The 22,031-nt window shown below is 38.0% G+C and overlaps 1 non-coding gene across 1 annotated transcript; it reads left to right on the forward strand.

Annotated features, from left to right (window-relative positions):
* Positions 1-2,247: 2,247 nt before the first annotated feature.
* On the forward strand, positions 2,248-2,354 carry LOC128293664 (small nucleolar RNA R71). The gene has a single exon (XR_008283842.1). It is a non-coding gene; the product is annotated as a small nucleolar RNA R71 (small nucleolar RNA).
* The last annotated feature ends 19,677 nt before the right edge of the window (positions 2,355-22,031 follow it).

A 22,031-nucleotide genomic window follows, 5' to 3' on the forward strand; every position in this document is an offset into this window, starting at 1 on the left:
AGCGAACATGGTATACGGTTACACACCTATTTAGTGAGAAGCAGATTAACCCACATGCGATCAACCTACAATCCATCGATGCATACTTGTCAATTTCCTAATCAAAAGGGTTCATAAATACTTCATCTCAAACCAACACTTACCACTCACCCTTGACGACTACAGTTCTATCTATTATGCTAATCGAATGACAACTACACTCTTTTCTATCGAGAAGTTGAGTTAACCAAAAGAATCCATTAGGACTGAGTGAATAAATAGAAGGCTAATGGACATTCGGCCAAAATAATCCCACTTACCCCAGTTACCGATTGAATGCCAAAAGAGGGATTTGAACACCTACGAACATTTGAGAACCTAAACACATGAGAAGGGTCAAAGAGTCAGTAACCCTAAACCGAATCATTCGACTTTATTAGAGAAAAAAATACAAAAAGAATCAAGAACGGAGTCAAGAAGCAAGAAATACTTACCCAAGATCAACTGATAGAAAAGGTAGAATGAAGAAATAGTCGGTCAATTTTCAGAGCCTAGATGCCTAAACATACACAAACCCAAGGTAATCAGAAGGGAGAAGTATTCAGCTACCTTGAAAAGAAATAGTAAAAGGGTAAAGAAGAAGTTGAGTTTGGTTTAATCAAACCTTAGAAACAATAGAAGAACTGTTGAGAAAAGGAAATAAAAGGTTCAGCTATAAGAGTAAAACCGAAAGAATAAAAGAGGGAAGAAGAAGAAAGGCAAAGTTCGGTCGAATGGTGAACTAAAATTTAAGGAGATGAAGATACCAGATTTGGCTGTTAAAAGAGAAAGAAACCAAAACACAAAATGGAAAAACAATCTAAAATGCCAAAAAGAGAATTCGGTACCTATACACTCTCAAATTGCCGTACATGCACTCCCCAAACCCCTTTAGCCAAATTTGCATATTCAATTTCCCCAATTGGCTTCAAACTCTCCAAATTTGAATTCCATGATTCTCTCCACCCAACTCTCCCCCATATCCATAACCACCCTTTTCAAATTCCTTGATTTCCTCCCTTTGACCACTTCCACAACCACCTCAGCAGAGTTTGTATTCAATTCAAACACTTGCTGCCACATTAACAAAATAAATACTCCTTGCCTGTTATGGGATCTGAACCCAAGATTTCTTTCCACCATAATGACGCCACAACCACTAGACCACATGTTTCATTGTGATAAATTTAACCCACTAATATTTATAAGGCCTACAAGCTAAAGCCAAGGTTCACGTAAGGGAAAAACTAAAATTTTTCTAAAGCCTAGATTTGAACCCAGGACTTCTCGGTCATCCCCAAACACACCCAATTCACTTAACCACCACACCAAACATGCAATTTGTGTCACTTTCTTGCTCAACTAAAATATTTATAAGTCGTCTACTAACAGTTCCCACGCTCAAGGCCTAATACTTCTAGGCCCAAAATTCAGGGTGTTACATCTACTGTCTTTCCACTCCTTAAGGTCAACGCTTTGCAATGCTCCTTCCTCGGATTCCTCAGATTTTTCGTATCACTAGGCAAAACACCTTATTGTCGGTTCCTGAGTTCAGTAGCAAGCTGGCCCACTTGATTCTCTAAATTTCTTAGAGTGGCATCATTTTTCACCATGTATGCCTTCAATAAATTCTCTAAGCTATTGGATGATTTAGCTTGAGCTGGTTTCTAAACTTGTTAGGGGAAACTAGGCGGCTGGGTTGGTCTAGGATGGGCATAAGTGTTACTGGTTCCAGCCCTTTGGTTACGCTAGGAAAAATTGGGGTGATTTCGCCACATTGAGTTATAGAAATTGGATTGCAGTCCTTGCCTTCCTCGATTTTGGCTCTGGTTACCCATGTAATACATAGATTCTGGGTTTGATGGACATTCTTCGAACAAATGTCCTTCCCCACAATAAATACAGGCTATATTTTCAAATTGATTCGGTGGTTGTGCTGCAAAACTATTACACCCATTAGTGGTAAGATTTTTTAGCATTAAGGATATTGATGATACCTGAGAAGCGAGTGAAGCAAGAGCGTCTACATCATGTATTCCAGTAGCTCGTCTTCTTGACACTGCTCGATTGGTTGGCCATTCGTAATTATTGCTGGCAATCCTCTCAACGATTTCATAAGCCTCATTATAAGACTTAGAAAAGAGAGAACCATTAGCAGAAGCATCCATTACCATCCTCGTGTGAGCATTGAGACCATTATAAAATGTCTCAAGTTCGATGCAATGTGGGATTCTATGATGAGGGCACTTCCGTAATTATTCTTTGTACCTTTCCCATGCCTCATACAAGGACTCATCATCCATTTTTTGGAAATCAGTGATCTTGTTCCTTAACTTAGCATTCTTGCTAGGCGAGAAATACTTCACAAGGAATCTTTATACTAACTATTTCCATGTGGAAATTGAATTTGATAGCAAGGAGTTCAATCGAGCTCTGTCCCTTAGTGAATATGGGAATAGATTCAATCATAATGCATCTTCGAGTACTCCAGCTAATTTGAAAGAATCGCTCACCTCCATAAATAGTCTTAAGTGTAGGTGAGGATCTTCAGTAGGCATTCCACCGAATTAGCCCACTGTCTGAAGCATCTGGAACATGACTGGCTTCAGCTCAAACTGTTGTGCCTCGATTTTGGGTCTCGTAATACCCGAATTAAGATCATGAAATATTGGCATGACATATTGTCTAAAAGCTCTATCCCTATCATCAGCAATAAGGATAAGATTTTGAGAAGGATTTGTTCCATTTCCTTCATTTAGATTTTTGAAGTTCATCTCTTCGATCCTTATCTGACTTGCTTGTCTTCTTCGCTGTCGGAACGTTCGTTCAATCTCAGGGTCTACATGGAGTAAATCAATGATTCGGTCAATACTCATAAACACCTGAAATAATCACAGAAAAATTACTTAAGTTAGAATTTAAACAGAAATTAAACCAAAATGCAAAACTAACAAGTTCACAAATAATGACTTTTTAAAACACAACCCCAACAACGGCACCAAAAACGTGGAACGACGAAAATCTCTGAGTGTACATAATCACAACAAGTAATAAAGTGACAAGTAAATGTCGAGTTACAGTACACATAGTGTGACAGCCCTAAAGTGACCCTAGTCGGAAAGCGGTTTCAAGACCACTAAACCGAGTCACCAAATTATTTGGATGTGATATTTATGGTCTAAAATATGTGAATATGAATGTGCAAAAAAATTTTTAAGCTTCGATTTAGTTAATTGCATGTGAATGGAGTACATAGGACTTATGTGAGAAAATTTAGAAATGTGCTAGGCAAATGTAAAATGGCCTATCAATACATGTGGGAAAGTGTTTGTCCTTGCATGTCAAATTAGCCAAATTGAAGCATAGTGGCCAGCCATGCTATGGGTGGAAACATGTCACAAACATGTTGGGTTAGTGATGTATGTAAGGAAGAATTAAATAATGAAAGGGAGGAGTGATGAAAAAAAAATGGTCTCATCCATGCCCCCCCCCCGTTTTGCCGTGAATGGAAGAAAGAAAACAAAGAAAAAAATGTTTTGTTCATCCTTGAACATCCTTGGCCAAATAGAGGAAAGAAAGGAAGGGGAGGAGCTTGAGAAAATCGGCTATGGTGATTTGCTAGACAAAGGTATGTGTGATGTTGTCCATGAGATGCATGCATGTTTTAGTTGGTAGCTTGAGTTCTACCTAGCCCATGGTCTAAATCTTGCTAGGTGATGGAAATGACACTCGGCCATGGATGCATCATTCTTGCTTGGTGTTGATGTCATTTACATGCTAAAAATGAAGCTTTGTAATGATGCATGTGATGGTGGATTGATGTTTTAAGGTTTAATAGAGTTTAAGCTAGTAAATACTTAATTTTTGGTATTTCTATGAGAAAGAGATGAACTTGAAATTTTGAATTTACATGAATAAATCTTTTGGTTTGTCTTAGTATTAAATTGAAGGGAATGCCATAGGTGCTTGAATGTACTAACTAGATATTGTTGTATATACATCTCTCAATGGGTTCGGCTTTGTGCATGAATTTGGGGGATTAAACCTTGAATGATGTTATGTATAAGTTTCACTATGAATCTTTGTGTTTAATTTCTTTATGTGTTGATGCTCAAATTGAAAAAGGGATGTTAGTTATGTTATAACATTTTTTTAATAAGGAAAGGACATGAGCTTAAAGCTTGAGTAGCATTCGGTATTAGAGTAAGTTAAAATTTGTTAGAAAATAACTCCCAAGTTAGTGAATCACGAGTTAAGAAAGGGATTTGGGTTGAATATATATATATATGTCTTCGGCAATGGGATAAAATGTGTATTAAGGTAAGTTTCAAGGTGATTAATCGGCTATGAAATTAGCTAAATTGAATAGGTATGTTTAATGATATGCTTAGTATAATGTATGATCTTATAACTTCGGTTTGGTATTGAGATAAAGGTTAGATGTATGATTGGATTTTGGTATGTGTTAAACTGGTCAATCAAAGATTAAATGATATGTGAGTGCCAAATGTGATTGTTAAGTGAATAATATTAGTTAAGTACTTAAGCAAATCTATTGTTTTACTTAAGCTTAAGAGCAAAGAGGATCAAGTCGGATGGGGAAAAGAGAAAGTAAGCGAATAGCCGTGGACATCTAATCGTCGACCACATCCGAGGTAAGTTTTAAGCGATTAATCGTTGAGTAAATTCACTCATAATAGGACATAATGAGTTGATTTGATAAGATATGATGTGGCTATGATATGTCTTAAGCCCAAATGGTAAGTTCATAAGTGTTTGGACTTGGAAAGTTAAGAGCAAATTGTAATAAATTGCTTGGACAGCAGCAGTAATGTGATTTTAGAAAATCACTATAAATTGTTGGTGAGGAATTATAGGCTTAATAAAACATGTAATCAAAGCTTAGTTGGTCTAGTTTCTTATAAAAGAGACCGTGGAAGCAAAGAAAATTCCTATGAAGAGATATCTAAAGTTGTACGGGACAGTGTCGGAATGACTCCGAAATCCCCTGTTCTGTTTTTGGAAAATCATTATAATTTGTAGAAAAATGGTTATGAGATAAGATTTATATGCTTAGACTCCTTAATGAGTCTAGTTTCAAATGAAATCAAGTAGAACATACTTTGAATTCTGTACAATGAGAATTTTGATTTGTAGTGAAGACTGGTCAGGTTCGTCAAACAGTGAAACAGGGAAAATTTAAGAAAAATCTGGTATTGATTGGCCAAACCAAAATTCTGAAAATTTCATGGATGGAAGATATGTGAGCCTATATTCTGAGAAAATTAACGGCAAGTGATTTGGAGTCTTGTAGCTCCAGGTATAAATAATTTAGTGACCATTGCTCAGGAAAACAGCTCGTGGCGAATATGTGATTTTGTTGTGATTTTGTTTTAGTTGCTCATAAGCTATTGATTGATCCCATATTGAATTCTAAAGTGTGATAGTGTAAAATGATACATGAGTGTTAGATGGATCTCTGATATCAAGATTCGTGAAAATGTATATATATGTGATGAGGCCTAATGGCCGATGTGATGAATGCGAAAATGTATGTATATGTGATAAGGCCTAATGGCCGATGTGATGAATGTGAAAATGTATATATATGTGATGAGGCCTAATGGCCGATGCGATGAATGCGAAAATGTATGTATATGTGATAAGGCCTAATGGCCGATGTGATGAATGTGAAAATGTATATATATGTGATGAGGCCTAATGGCCGATGCGATGAATGCGAAAATGTATGTATATGTGATCAGGCCTAATGGCCGATGTGATGAATGTGAAAATGTATATATATGTGATGAGGCCTAATGGCGATGCGATGAATCTGAAAATGCATGTATATGTGATAAGGCCTAATGGCCGATGTGATGAATGTGAAAATGTATATATATGTGATGAGGCCTAATGGCCGATGCGATGAATGCGAAAATGTATGTATATGTGATAAGGCCTAATGGCCGATGTGATGAATGTGAAAATGTATATATATGTGATGAGGCCTAATGGCCGATGCGATGAATGCGAAAATGTATGTATATGTGATAAGGCCTAATGGCCGATGTAATGAATGTGAAAGTATATGTATATGTGATAAGGCCTAATGGCCGATGTGGTGAATGTGAAAGTATATGTATATGTGATAAGGCCTAATGGCCGATGTGGTGAATGCGAAAGTGTATGTATATGTGATAAGGCCTAATGGCCGATGTGATGAATGTGAAAGTGTATATATATATGTGGTAAAGCCGAATGGCTAATGTGAATGTTGTAACATGTGATTAAGTGTACATGAAACTTGGAAATATGTTCCGGGTGAGACCCGATAACTACGTGTGGAGATTATGTCTGGGTACGACCCGATGACTACGTGTGGAGATTATGTCCGGGTAAGACTTCGTAATAAGAATTGCTTATAAATATACGCAATGCGAAAGGTTAAACAGGTATGTACTCCAAGTTTACATGTGAGCTTAATTTAAACTAAACCATAAGGTAGTTATGTGATGTATACGAGAGAAATCTATGAGGCTACTCCCATGATTATGATGAGATGTGCATATTCGGAAAAAGGGATGGTATGCCCGAAGGAAGAGTGAAATAAAAATACGAACAACTATGTGATAATTTGATTGTTATCTGTTGACACTGCTTAAAACTTACTAAGCATTGTAATGCTTACTCCGTTTACTCTGTTTCCTCTGCCTTATAGGTCTCATTGCGAAGCTACAGGCTCGGGGATCGTCAGCAACTAGTCACACTATCGCTATCCACTGTTTGGTACTGCTATGTTTTGGAATATCTTATGGCATGTATAGAATAGACTAGTAGTGAGAGGATATCATGGTTAATGTATAGGACTACCCTTTGCTGTTTTTCAAGTACGTTTTGTGATGTATGTATGTACAGCCATGCGAAAATGGCTCGTAAAAGTGGAGTATGGCATTAGACCATTTGTGTTTATGTATATATGTATGGTTTCATGATGTGACTACGGACTGAATGGAAGTGTTGGGCAAATGATTAGCCATTGGAATGGCTAAATATGATTATATGTGGACCTATGTATGACAAAACTCTAGTTGGTCCATGGAAACTAAGAGATAGGTAAAGTTTACCTTGAAAACAGATGCTGGCAGCAGCAGTGGTGTGGATTTGAAAAATCATTAAAATTTGGAGGAATGGAATTAAATAGTGAATAAATTATGTAAATGAACCTTGATGAATCTACTTTCATATGGAAGAAACTAAACGGTCATATGAGTTGTATGTTAAGAGATATTAAAGTTCTCGTGAAACAGGGCCAAAACGGTTTCTTGATCCCCTGTTCCAACTTTGGAAATTAATTGTAAATTAACCAGAGATAATTAGGAGTCATGCCATACATGTATAGATTCCTCTCTGAGTCTAGTTTCTATAGAAACAAACAGCATCAGTATTGAAGCCCTTTACAGGGAGATATCCAATTCGTAACGCACGAAGGTCAGTATAGTCGATCCCTGGAACAGGGGAGAATTTAACTAATAAACTGTACTAATTGACTTGACCAAAAATGCTAGAAAAAAATCTGTAGATGGACATATGAGTCTAGTTTCAGGGAAAAATTACAAATCTGATTTTCGAGTTGTGGAACTCAAGTTATGATTTTAAGGTGACAGTGACGCAGTTAGCCACCGTCTGAAAAAATTTTTAATTGAATTGCGAGAGTAAATGAATTAGTCGGTTAGCACCTCGTGTTCGACTCCGGCAACGGTCTCGGGTTCGGGGTGTTACAAATTTATTGGTATCAGAGCTACGGTTTAGTCGATTCTAGGACTAACGTAGCACGCGTGAGTCTATTTATACATGCCATAAAGTGATAAAATGATAGTGTGATGATTTTGACTAGTAAAAGGTGGTTCTTTGTATTGTAATGAATCTTGATCCCGATCGAGCTGTAGCAAGCTTCGATTATGAGAATTTGCGATATAACTTCACTTAGATATGCCTAAACTATTAAGTTGATCAGTACGTATCATGTACTCGTATTTGAATTTCGATTCGGATTGAATTAAGGGTATATGTGATTTTGTATGTGGCTATGGAGTGGAAGTTGAATGGTCGATAAGCATGTTGTGTTTGTATTCAAGTAATGTAAATGATATACTAATGTGTATTGCTATATGTGTATATGTACATGAGAATTGAGAATGAAATATGGATGTGACGTGATTATTGATATATGTATGCGTGAGCATTTGAATGATACCCTGCTAAGTCCCAAGGCATTTATGCTAGTGAATATATCCTGCTAAGACCAAGGCATTTGTGTGAGTTGTTATACCGGGTTAAGACCAAGGCAATTGTGCTTGTGGTTTTATCCGCTAAGTTCAAGAGCATTCGTGCTAGTGATGTATCCGGACTAAGTTCAAGAGCATTCTCGCTAGTGATGTATCCGGACTAAGTTCCGAGGAGCATTCGTGCTAGTGATGTATCCGGACTAAGTTCAAGAGCATTCGTGCTAGTGATGCATCCGGCTAGGTCCCAAGAGCAATCATGCTTTGGTGTCGTGTATTCGGCCTTCGTGCCTAGTAGGCTTCGTCTTGTAAATTGAGCAAAGTTTAAGTGTTCATTACTATACTAATTCAAATTTATATGAGACGATATGTTTAAAAGTGTACATACGTGATGTTTATAGACTTGGGTAAGTCATTTCAATGTGTAATAACGAATGAATAAGAGCACTATGTGTGTGAATGATTAGAGGCACTGTGTGTGTAAATCCCTTTAACCGAGCACTATGAGTGCGAGATCGGTCGATGGGCACTAAGTGTGTGAAGTGGAATTCATGTAAGACCTCGTCTAGGACGAAGGCATTGATTTGAGATAATGTGTAAGACCATGCAGGACATGGCATCGGCTCGATATATGAGAATATGTAAGACCATATCTAGGATATGGCATTGTAAGAGCTATATGTGCTTGAATTAGTTGAGCCCTTACAAGTAAGTAGTCGCCAGCTTGATAAACGAGCTACCGCCCTTAGCTAAGTTGATCTTTTGTGTATGAACATAAGGGTTGGTAATGTGAAGTAAGTTTTGAGTAAATAGAGCTTAAATTATGATTTGATTAGATCATGTTTTAAGCAAATCGAAATCATGCTCTTGGTGTGTGGCTATTCAAATTAAATTGTAAATATGATAAGTGTCTTGTGTTTGAGCTTTGGTAATGAGAATGTAATAAGAATGTGTATTGATTTGTTGATATATGTGCTTGGTTATTCGAATGGTATCCGAGCTAAGTCCCGAAGGCTTTTGTGCTAAGTGACTAAATCCGGGCTAATTCCCGAAGGCAATTGTGCGAATCACTATAACCGGACTATGTCCCAAGACAATCGAGCGAGTCGCTATATCCGGTTAAATCCAAGGTACGTGATTCGGAGATGAGCAATCTTGCTGTAAAATTTCAGTTAATACGCTTGCAAAAATTCCAGCAATGAGGTATGTTCGTATGTGCTTAATGAATTAAATGTTCGGTGTGTGGAAGTTGAATATTGAGATACGATGGAGTTATAAAGGATATTTATTGGGATGTTTGAGTATATGTGTAATTTCGCCAAAGTTACAGACTTATACATGGATGAAAATATGGGTTACAAATATGTGGGTTGATGATGTGAATTATACATGTTAGTATGTGCTTGATATGTGTTTGAAATGCATTTGTGAATTAAATTAAGTGATTATTGCTTATGAAATCAAGAGAATGAGATATATGTGCATACTTGTAGAAATGTTTATGTATTTGTTTTGAGATAAGAAAATGATTTTATAGATCGATGTGAAATCAATAATGAATTACAATTGCTATCGATGAGCTAATGTTTATATGAATATAATTCAATAAGAGGACGTTATTCTAAACTATGCATCGGTAGAAATTTTCGGGGACGAAAATTTCTTAAGTGGGGAGAGTTGTGACAGCCCTAAAGTGACCCTAGTCGGAAAGCGGTTTGGGACCGCTAAACCGAGTCACCAAATTATTTGGATGTGATATTTATGGTCTAAAATATGTGAATATGAATGTGCAAAAAATTTTAAGCTTGATTTAGTTAATTGCATGTGAATGGAGTACATAGGACTTATGTGAGAAAATTTAGAAATGTGCTAGGCAAATGTAAAATGGCCTATCAATACATGTGGGAAAGTGTTTATCCTTGCATGTCAAATTAGCCAAATTGAAGCATAGTGGCCAGCCATGCTATGGGTGGAAACATGTCACAAACATGTTGGGTTAGTGATGTATGTAAGGAAGAATTAAATAATGAAAGGGAGGAGTGATGAAAAAAAAATGGTCTCATCCATGCCCCCCTTTTGCCGTGAATGGAAGAAAGAAAACAAAGAAAAAATGTTTTGTTCATCCTTGAACATCCTTGGCCAAATAGAGGAAAGAAAGGAAGGGAGGAGCTTGAGAAAATCGGCTATGGTGATTTGCTAGACAAAGGTATGTGTGATGTTGTCCATGAGATGCATGCATGTTTTAGTTGGTAGCTTGAGTTCTACCTAGCCCATGGTCTAAATCTTGCTAGGTGATGGAAATGACACTCGCCATGGATGCATCATTCTTGCTTGGTGTTGATGTCATTTACATGCTAAAATGAAGCTTTGTAATGATGCATGTGATGGTGGATTGATGTTTTAAGGTTTAATAGAGTTTAAGCTAGTAAATACTTAATTTTTGGTATTTATATGAGAAAGAGATGAACTTGAAATTTTTGAATTTACATGAATAAATCTTTTGGTTTGTCTTAGTATTAAATTGAAGGAATGCCATAGGTGCTTGAATGTACTAACTAGATATTGTTGTATATACATCTCTCAATGGGTTCGGCTTTGTGCATGAATTTGGGGGATTAAACCTTGAATGATGTTATGTATAAGTTTCGACTATGAATCTTTGTGTTTAATTTCTTTATGTGTTGATGCTCAAATTGAAAAAGGGATGTTAGTTATGTTATAACATTTGTTTAATAAGGAAAGGACATGAGCTTAAAGCTTGAGTAGCATTCGGTATTAGAGTAAGTTAAAATTTGTTAGAAAATAACTCCCAAGTTAGTGAATCACGAGTTAAGAAAGGGATTTGGGTTGAATATATATATATATGTCTTCGGCAATGGGATAAAGTGTGTATTAAGGTAAGTTTCAAGGTGATTAATCGGCTATGAAATTAGCTAAATTGAATAGGTATGTTTAATGATATGCTTAGTATAATGTATGATCTTATAACTCGGTTTGGTATTGAGATAAAGGTTAGATGTATGATTGGATTTTGGTATGTGTTAAACTGGTCAATCAAAGATTAAATGATATGTGAGTGCCAAATGTGATTGTTAAGTGAATAATATTAGTTAAGTACTTAAGCAAATCTATTGTTTTACTTAAGCTTAAGAGCAAAGAGGATCGAAGTCGGATGGGGGAAAAGAGAAAGTAAACGAATAGCCGTGGACATCTAATCGTCGACCACATCCGAGGTAAGTTTTAAGCGATTAATCGTTGAGTAAATTCACTCATAATAGGACATAATGAGTTGATTTGATAAGATATGATGTGGCTATGATATGTCTTAAGCCCAAATGGTAAGTTCATAAGTGTTTGGACTTGGAAAGTTAAGAGCAAATTGTAATAAATTGCTTGGACAGCAGCAGTAATGTGACTTTAGAAAATCACTATAAATTGTTGGTGTGGAATTATAGGCTGAATAAAACATGTAATCAAAGCTTAGTTGGTCTAGTTTCTTATAAAAGAGACCGTGGAAGCAAAGAAAATTCCTATGAAGAGATATCTAAAGTTGTGCGGGACAGTGTCGGAATGACTCCGAAATCCCCTTGTTCTGTTTTTGGAAAATCATTATAATTTGTAGAAAAATGGTTATGAGATAAGATTTATATGCTTAGACTCCTTAATGAGTCTAGTTTCAAATGAAATCAAGTAGAACATACTTTGAATTCTGTACAATGAGAATTTTGATTTGTAGTGAAGACTGGTCAGGTTCGTCAAACAGTGAAACAGGGGAAACTTTAAGAAAAATCTGGTATTGATTGGCCAAACCAAAAATTCTGAAAATTTCATGGATGGAAGATATGTGAGCCTATATTCTGAGAAAATTAACGGCAAGTGATTTGGAGTCTTGTAGCTCCAGGTATAAATAATTTAGTGACCATTGCTCAGGAAAACAGCTCGTAGCGAATATGTGATTTTGTTGTGATTTTGTTTTAGTTGCTCATAAGCTATTGATTGATCCCATATTGAATTCTAAAGTGTGATAGTGTAAAATGATACATGAGTGTTAGATGGATCTCTGATATCAAGATTCGTGAAAATGTATATATATGTGATGAGGCCTAATGGCCGATGTGATGAATGCGAAAATGTATGTATATGTGATAAGGCCTAATGGCCGATGTGATGAATGTGAAAATGTATATATATGTGATGAGGCCTAATGGCCGATGCGATGAATGCGAAAATGTATGTATATGTGATAAGGCCTAATGGCCGATGGGATGAATGTGAAAATGTATATATATGTGATGAGGCCTAATGGCCGATGTGATGAATGTGAAAATGTATGTATATGTGATCAGGCCTAATGGCCGATGCGATGAATGCGAAAATGTATGTATATGTGATGAGGCCTAATGGCCGATGTGATGAATGCGAAAATGTATATATATGTGATGAGGCCTAATGGCCGATGCGATGAATGCGAAAATGTATGTATATGTGATAAGGCCTAATGGCCGATGTGATGAACGTGAAAATGTATATATATGTGATGAGGCCTAATGGCCGATGCGATGAATGCGAAAATGTATGTATATGTGATCAGGCCTAATGGCCGATGTGGTGAATGTGAAAGTGTATGTATATGTGATAAGGCCTAATGGCCGATGTGATGAATGTGAAAGTGTATATATATATGTGGTAAAGCCGAATGGCTAATGTGAATGTTGTAACATGTGATTAAGTGTACATGAAACTTGGAAATATGTTCCGGTGAGACCCGATGACTACGTGTGGAGATTATGTCCGGCACGACCCGATGACTACGTGTGGAGATTATGTCCGGTAAGACTTTGTAATAAGAATTGCTTATAAATATACGCAATGCGAAAGGTTAAACAGTATGTACTCCAAGTTTACATGTGAGCTTAATTTAAACTAAACCATAAGGTAGTTATGTGATGTATACGAGAGAAATCTATGAGGCTACTCCCATGATTATGATGAGATGTGCATATTCGGAAAAGGGATGGTATGCCCAAGGAAGAGTGAAATAAAAATACGAACAACTATGTGATAATTTGATTGTTATCTGTTGACACTGCTTAAAACTTACTAAGCATTGTAATGCTTACTCCGTTTACTCTGCTTTCCTCCGCCTTATAGGTCTCATTGCGAAGCTACTGTGCTCGGGGATCGTCAAGAACTAGTCACACTATCGCTATCCACTGTTTGGTACTGCTATGTTTTGGAATATCTTATGGCATGTATAGAATAGACTAGTAGTGAGAGGATATCATGGTTAATGTATAGGACTACCCTTTGCTGTTTTTCAAGTACGTTTTGTGATGTATGTATGTACAGCCATGCGAAAATGGCTCGTAAAAGTGGAGTATGGCATTAGACCATTTGTGTTTATGTATATATGTATGGTTTCATGATGTGACTACGGACTGAATGGAAGTGTTGGGCAAATGATTAGCCATTGGAATGGCTAAATATGATTATATGTGGACCTATGTATGACAAAACTCTAGTTGGTCCATGGAAACTAAGAGATAGGTAAAGTTTACCTTGAAAACAGATGCTGGCAGCAGCAGTGGTGTGGATTTGAAAAATCATTAAAATTTGGAGGAATGGAATTAAATAGTGAATAAATTATGTAAATGAACCTTGATGAATCTACTTTCATATGGAAGAAACTAAACGGTCATATGAGTTGTATGTTAAGAGATATTAAAGTTCTCGTGAAACAGGGCCAGAACTGTTTCTTGATCCCCTGTTCCAACTTTGGAAATTCATTGTAAATTAACCAGAGATAATTAGGAGTCATGCCATACATGTATAGATTCCTCTCTGAGTCTAGTTTCTATAGAAACAAACATCATCAGTATTGAAGCCCTTTACAGGGAGATATCCAATTCGTAACGCACGAAGGTCAGTGTAGTCGATCCCTGGAACAGGGGAGACTTTAACTAATAAACTGTACTAATTGACTTGACCAAAAATGCTAGAAAAAAATCTGTAGATGGACATATGAGTCTAGTTTCAGGGAAAAATTACGAATCTGATTTTCGAGTTGTGGAACTCAAGTTATGATTTTTAAGGTGACAGTGACGCAGTTAGCCAGTCGTCTGAAAAAATTTTTAATTGGACTGCGAGAGTAAATGAATTAGTCGGTTAGCACCTCGTGTTCGACTCCGGTAACGGTCTCGGGTTCGGGGTGTTACACATAGGGACTCTGAAAAGAACTATTTTTGAATGTTATTTAAAACACTTTGGTGAAGCAAAATATTTTGTTTGAAAAGGGTGATTAAAAACTAAGATTTTAAACTAAGTAAACTAAATAAATAAATCTCAAATGCACGATTTCAAAATACGAGTTTAATCAAGATGACATAATTGTGTTAGATTAATTACATTTCTTTAACTTAAAAGTATTAAACTCATGTTTATGTTGTTACAAATAAACTCACGGCAACTCGGTAATTTGCTAACTTATGAACATACTCACCTACAGAAATCCATTCATCTCTTGGACATATCCTTATGTCAATTCAATCGATTAAACAAATCTTAATAGGCAAATATCTTATAGCACATACATACTTAATAAATCAAGATAATCTCTTAAACATATCCCTATGTCAATTCAAGCGATTCACTCGATTTAATAAGCACATAAAAGACTATGTGAGGTAACAAAGTAACCTTACCTTGAAACAATTTAATCACAATAATCTTGCAAGTTATGCAAGGTAATTGTATCGTCAACTACCTTAAATGATTAAACATGCACTGTGTGACAGCCCAAAATAGACCCTAGCCGGAATGTGGTTTCGGGACCACTAAACCGAGTCATAAAAATAATTAATTGTTATATTCTATGCTTACTATGTGTGTGCATGCATATGTGGAAATTTCATTCTCTAATTTTACCCATTTGTATGAGAAAGTATTAAATAGGGATCAAAGTGAAACATGGTGAAATATGATAGGCTAATTTTAAATGGCTTGTTAGTACATGTTAACAAAAGGTGGAGTTGCATGTCAAATAATCCCTTCCTAAGGAGGAGTGGCGGCCATGACAAGGTTATGGGCAAGGAACATGTTCCCAACATGTTTTACTAATGGATGATGTTAGAAATAATAAACAACTAAGCATGGGTGAGAAAAGAAAAATAATGTGTGTGAGAGAGTAGCATCCCCCCCCCATTGCCGTGCAACCAAGAAGAGAAAACAAAAAATTTGTTCATGCTTGCTCTCTCCCTTTTTGGCCGAAAATACTAAGAGGAAGAAGGATTTTGCTTCATTTCCTTTGTTTAGAAGAGATCTAGAAGGAGATTTGGCTAAGTTTGCATCAAGATTAAGGTATGTATGAGGTTGTGTTGGGAGTTTCATGCATGGTTTGGTTGCTAATTTGATGTGCATGTTAGCCATGGCTCAAATCCTTGTTATGCCATGGAAATGGTATTTGGCCAAAGTTGTTATGGTGATAAAGCCATTGCATGCTAAGTGTGAAGCTTGATGATGATGCATGCAATGATGGATTGTCTACTCTTGAGTAAGATTTTGAGTTTTCTTTTTGTGTTTAACCATGATTGAAGTTGAATGGAGCATGATTGTCATATTCGCCATGATGCATTCATGAGCATGGTTCATGCTTCTTGCATGTTAGTTAAAATTTGTATTTTTGGATGGCTATGGACACCTTGAAATTCGGCCATGCTCATATTGTATATATATGTTTGCACATGATGTTTTGGCTATGAAGTAAGTGATGAATATATTGGTTTAAAGAAGAAGATGTGGATGAATGCTTGTGAAATTGCAAGCACAATTCGGCCTAGCACACATATAAGTGCTTGATGCTATATTATAAGTTTTGGGCCACAATGTGCAAAGCATTAACTAGTAAAATGCATGCTGTTTTTGTGAGGTATTAAGTGCAAAATTGACCTCAACATGTACATGAATATTCGGCCTTGGGTAGCCTATTGAAGGCCTTAGCTTTTCCTTGATGCTCAAATAAATTGTATTGAATTGCTGGATGTAGTATAAAATGTGCATGACCATTGTGTATTCAAGCTAAAGAGTGGCCATATGACCATTTAAACTCCTTGTCATATTCGCCATAAGCAAGCACAATGAGGTTTTAATAAATTTAATTTGTTTGAATTAGCTCAAGAGCTAAGAGGGCCACAATTGGACAAGGGAAGGAAAAGGTGATCGAATAGCCGAAAAAGCCGTTCGACAACATCCGAGGTAAGTCCTCAAGAAGTGACCCTACTTGAATTATGTGAAATAAAGTATGGATGTGTATTGATTATTGATTATGTATGTATGAGCATTTGAATTCTACCCGGCTAAGTCCCAAGGCGAATATGCTTGTGATTATATTTGCGTTTTGAGCCTTAGTAATGAAAATGAAATATGTATGTCCAATGATTATTGATGTATGTGTACATGAGAAATTGAATGATATCCGGCTAAGCCCCAAGACAATTATGCTGAAATTATATCCGGTTAAGACCAAGGCAATTGTGCTAGTGGCTATATCCGGCTAAGACCAAGGCATTCGTATGCGAGTTATTCTATCCGGCTAAGACCAAGGCATTTGTGCACGTGATTATATCCTGTTATATTCAAGAATCTTGGGCTGGAGGTGAGTGTTGGTTGCTGTAATGAATTCAATTAGTACACTCGAAAAGGCCAAAGGATAAGGTACGTTATATGTGCATTGAAAGTCGACATGTTTGAGCAACATTCGCTCAATCGACTAATAAATTTCAGTTATTGAATTGATTGATACTTTGTGAAAGTATATAATGATGAAGTGTGAAGTAAGAATGTGTATTAATGAAATGATGCATTTGGCTATGTGAATGTATTGCTGTAATTAGAGCTGATTATATTCCTTGAGACTTACTAAGCATAAAAAAAATGCTTACCCCGTTACTTTGGCTCTCTGTTTTATAGATTTCGCCGATAGCAATCGGATTCGGGATCAATAAAGTCGAAGTCATCCACACTATCCACGCCTCTATTTTGGTATAAATTTTGGTTGAACTTTGAAATGGCATGTATAGGACTACCCTTGTTGGTTGAATATGTTGTGATGTATATATGTACGGCCATGCGAAAATGGCTCGTAAAAGTGAAGTATCGACTTAGACTAATTGTGGTTTGTATGTATATATTTGGTGTCATGATGTGGCTATGGCTTGGAAATGGGAATGTTGGTCATATGATCAGCCATTGGCATGGTTAAAATGATCATATATGAACCTATGTATGGCAAGACTAGTTGGTTCATGGAGACTACCAAATAGGTAAGACCTACCTTAAAAACAGATGCTGCCAGCTGCAGTAACGTGAATGTGAAAAATCACCAAAATTCGTAGGGATGGAATTAAATAGTGAATAAGCTATGTAAATGAACCTTGATGAGTCTATTTTCATATGGAAGAAACGAAATGGTCATAGGAGTTACATGTTAAGAGATATTAAAGCTATTGTGAGACAGGGCCAGAATGGTTTCTGGGTTCCCTGTCGCAACTTTAAAAATTTACTATAAATTATCCAAAAAGAATTAGGAGACATACCTTATATTTACAGATTCTATTTTGAGTCTAGTTTCATTAGAAACAAACGACACCAGCATTAAAGCCCTGTACAGAGAGATATTCAAGTTATACCACGCGAAGGTCAGAGCAGTCGATCCCTGTAACATGGGTGACTTTAACTAATAAATTGTACCAATTGGCCTGACCAAAAATTCTAGAAATAAATCCATGGATGGATATATGAGTATAAATGCAGGGAAAATTTACGAAGCCAGTTTCTGAGTTTTAAAACTCGAGATATGATTTTTAAGGCGACAGTGACGCAGTTTTCCAGCCTGACTGGAAATGTCAAATGGATGGGCAAAACAAGTGAACTTGGCTTGTTAACCCCTCGTGTCCGACACCGGCGATGGTCTCGGGTTCGGGTGTTACAATTTTATTGGTATCGAGCCACGGTTTAGTCGATTCTAGGACTACCGTGATGTGTTTGGGGTCTAGCTATACATGCCATTAAATGATGAATCGATAGTGTGGTGATTTCGACAATTTGACTTTGTGTTTGTTTATAGCAATGGATCCCGATCCCAACCGAGCGATAGCTGATGATGTGGAGAGTGTGGCGCTGCTCGCAAGGGACAGTCTTGGCGGACTCTCAACCTATGGCCAGCAATCCTAATGACGAGGCTAGGCAAGCCTTTTATAGTGTGATGAGCGAATGGTTTAATCAATACATTCGAACCAACACTACTGTTCCACAACCTCCATTCCCGACAAATGCAACCCCAAGACCTACAATACCTCCGGTGACTGACCAAATAAGGTCAAGTAAGCCCCAATCGATAGGATTCAAAACATGGGGCCACTGAATTTAAGGCTACGGATGATGATGATGCCGAAGCGAGCTGAATTTTGGTTAGATAACACTATCCGGGTGCTTGATGAGCTATCCTGTACACCCGATGAGTGCTTAAAGTGTACCATCTCCTTGCTACGCGAGTCCGCCTACTATTGGTGGAGTACTCGACTTACGTGGTGCCTAGAGAGCAAGTGACTTGGGAATTCTTTCAAACCGAGTTCAAAAAGTATATCGATCGAGATTCATCGACCAAAAGCGGAGGGAATTCCTTGATCTTAAGCAAGGTTCGATGTCGATTCTGACACGAACGAAAATTTGTGAGGCTTAGCCATGCAGCGAGAATGCATTTCGTCCAAAGCTATTATGTAAACGCTTCGAGGATGGGCTGAATGATGATATAAGGATGTTTGTTGGCATCCTCGAGATACGAGAGTTAGTAGTACTTGTTGAGCGAGCTTGTAAAGCCGAAGAGCTTAGAAAGGAGAAACAAAAGGCTGATGTGGGAACTGGAGAATTCAAAAGAGATCCTCGGGAAAGTCTCTTCAACAAGCATCGAAGAGATTTCGAGATGATGCGAGCCGGTCTAGAGGCGTTTGGGCTTTTCTAGACGAGGACGCGATCGACCCCTGTGACCACACGAGTCACTTGATCGCCATGGTGGAAATGATCGCGAGAGAGGGCGAGTGTCCACATTGTGGCAAATGGCATTCGGGAGCTGTTGGTTTCGTGATCGCTCCTGCTATAAGTGTGGATCGGCCGACCACTTTATGAAGGATTGCCCGAGGATGCTTGAGCAGAATGTGAGTCGAGTGGAAACCCGGTGCTACCATCGCCGAGGTAGGCCACCTAGAAATATGGGCAATGTCGTTGGCGGTCGAGAGGATCTAGAGATGCTACCATCGATCCGAGGCTCGTGCTCTGCTAGGACTTATGCCATACGCGCACGCGAGGATCTTGCCTCTCGGATGTTATTACCAGACGTTCACTCTTTTCAATACAAATGTGATTGCTTTGATTGACCCTGGTTCTACTCAATCATATATATGTGAAACCTTAGCATCCAGTAAGACTTTGCCCATTGAGTCTACTGAGTTTGTAATTCGGGTGTCAAACCCCTTGGGTCATTACGTGCTTGTCAACAAAGTGTGCAAGAAAAGTCCCCTAGTGTTCCGAGGTTCTTGTTTTCCGACGGACTTGATGCTTTTGCCGTTCGATGAGTTCGACGTTATTCTTGGTTTGGATTGGTTGACCATGCACGATGCGGTTGTAAATTGCAAGAGCAAGACTATCGATTTGAGGTGCGCGAATAATGAAATAATTCGGGTTGAGTCTACGGACTTAAAGGGGTTGCCAGCCGTAATATCAGCGATGTTGGCCCAGAAATATGTAAGAAAAGGGTGCGAAGTGTACCTTGCGTATGTGCTCGATGACAAGGAATCAGAAAAGAAACCCGAATCTGTGCCCGTGGTTTGTGAATACCTGGATGTTTTCCCCGAAGAATTACCGGGTTTACCACCTGTTCGGGAAATAGAATTTGGCATCGAATTGGTACCGGTACCACTCAATTTCGATAGCTCCGTATCGTATGGCACCAACGGAATTAAAGGAGTTGAAAGCTCGGTTGCAAGAATTGGTGGATAGAGGTTTTGCTCGCCTGAGTTTTTTCGCCTTAGGGTGCGCCAAGATTGTTCGTGAAGAAGAAGGATGGAACCATGCGGTTGTGCATCGACTATCGTCGACTTAATAAAGCGACGATAAAGAACAAATATCCGTTGCCACGTATTGATGACTTGTTCGATCAACTCAAGGGAGCCTCGGTGTTCTCGAAAATAGATTTGAGATCGGGCTATTATCAATTGTGAATCCGAGATTCGGACGTACCCAAGACGCCTTGAGCGAGATATGGTCACTATGAGTTCCTAGTGATGCCGTTTGGGCTCACTAATGCCTCTATGGTATTTATGGATTTAATGAATCGGATCTTTAGACCATATTTGGATCGATTCAGTAGTCGTGTTTATTGATGACATCTTGGTCTATTCAAGAAATGAGACCGAACATCTTGAACACTTGCGGTTAGTCTTGCAAATTTTACGGATAAGCAATTATATGCTAAGTTCAGCAAGTGTGAGTTACGTTAAGAGAGGTTAGCTTCTTGGGTCATGTGGTATCTGCATCGGTATTCGAGTCGAATTCCGAATAAAATTTCAGCCATACTTAATTGGAAGCCTCAGAAATATTATCGAGGTTCGAGCTTTTGGGGCTTCTTAGGTTATTACCGACGATTTGTAAAGGCTTCTCAACGATAGCCACGCCGATGACAAAGCTACTCCAAAAGGATGTTAAGTTCGAATGGACGGAGAAATGCCAAAAAAGTTTCGATCAACTGAAAACTTATTTGACTGAAGCCCCAATTCTAGTGCAACCCGAGTCCGGCAAGGAGTTTGTCATCTATAGCGACGCCTCTACTTGGGTTAGGTTGCGTATTAATGCAAGAAGGTCGAGTTGTGGCCTATCGTCGAGGCAATTAAAGCCACATGAGAAAAATTATCCGACTCATGATCTCGAATTGGCGCCATCGTATTCGCCTTAAAGATTTGGCGACATTACTTATTTGGTGAAAGGTGCCATGTATACTCGGATCACAAAAGTCTCAAATATTTGATGACCCAAAGAGACTTAAATCTGCGACAAAGACGTTGGCTCGAGCTGTTAAAGGATTATGAGTGATCATTGACTATCACCGGGAAAGGCGAATGTGGTTGCGGATGCCTTGAGTCGCAAATCGTTATTCACTTTACGACGATGAATGTGCACTTGTCCGTCCGATCCGACGGTGTGTTAGTGGCTGAATTGAAAGCCAAACCATTATTGACACACCAAATTCGAGAAGCTCGGAAAATCAACGACGAGTTGGTTGCAAAACGGGCTGCGTGTGTTCAACAAGGACTCGGAGTTTCAAATCGGCGATGACGATTGTTTGAGGTTCAAAAGTCGTCTGTGTCCCAAAGAATTGAACTCATTTCGATAATTCAAATGAAGCCCATTGTAGCCGAATGGCAATCCACCCGGGAGTACGAAGATGTACAATGATTTGAAACGTCGGTTTTGGTGGCATGGTATGAAGCGAGACATCTCCGACTTTGTTTGAGATGTTTAATATGTCAACAAGTGAAAGCGGAACATCGGTGCCTTCGAGATTACTTGACTAATCACGATACCCGAGTGGAAATGGGATCGAGTCACAATGGACTTTGTATCCGGACTGCCATTGTCAGTAAAGTAAGAAGGATGCGGTTTGGGTCGTGGTAGATCGATTGA

The sequence above is a fragment of the Gossypium arboreum genome, chromosome 5 (assembly GCF_025698485.1).
Source record: "Gossypium arboreum isolate Shixiya-1 chromosome 5, ASM2569848v2, whole genome shotgun sequence".
Taxonomy (NCBI): Eukaryota; Viridiplantae; Streptophyta; class Magnoliopsida; order Malvales; family Malvaceae; genus Gossypium; species Gossypium arboreum.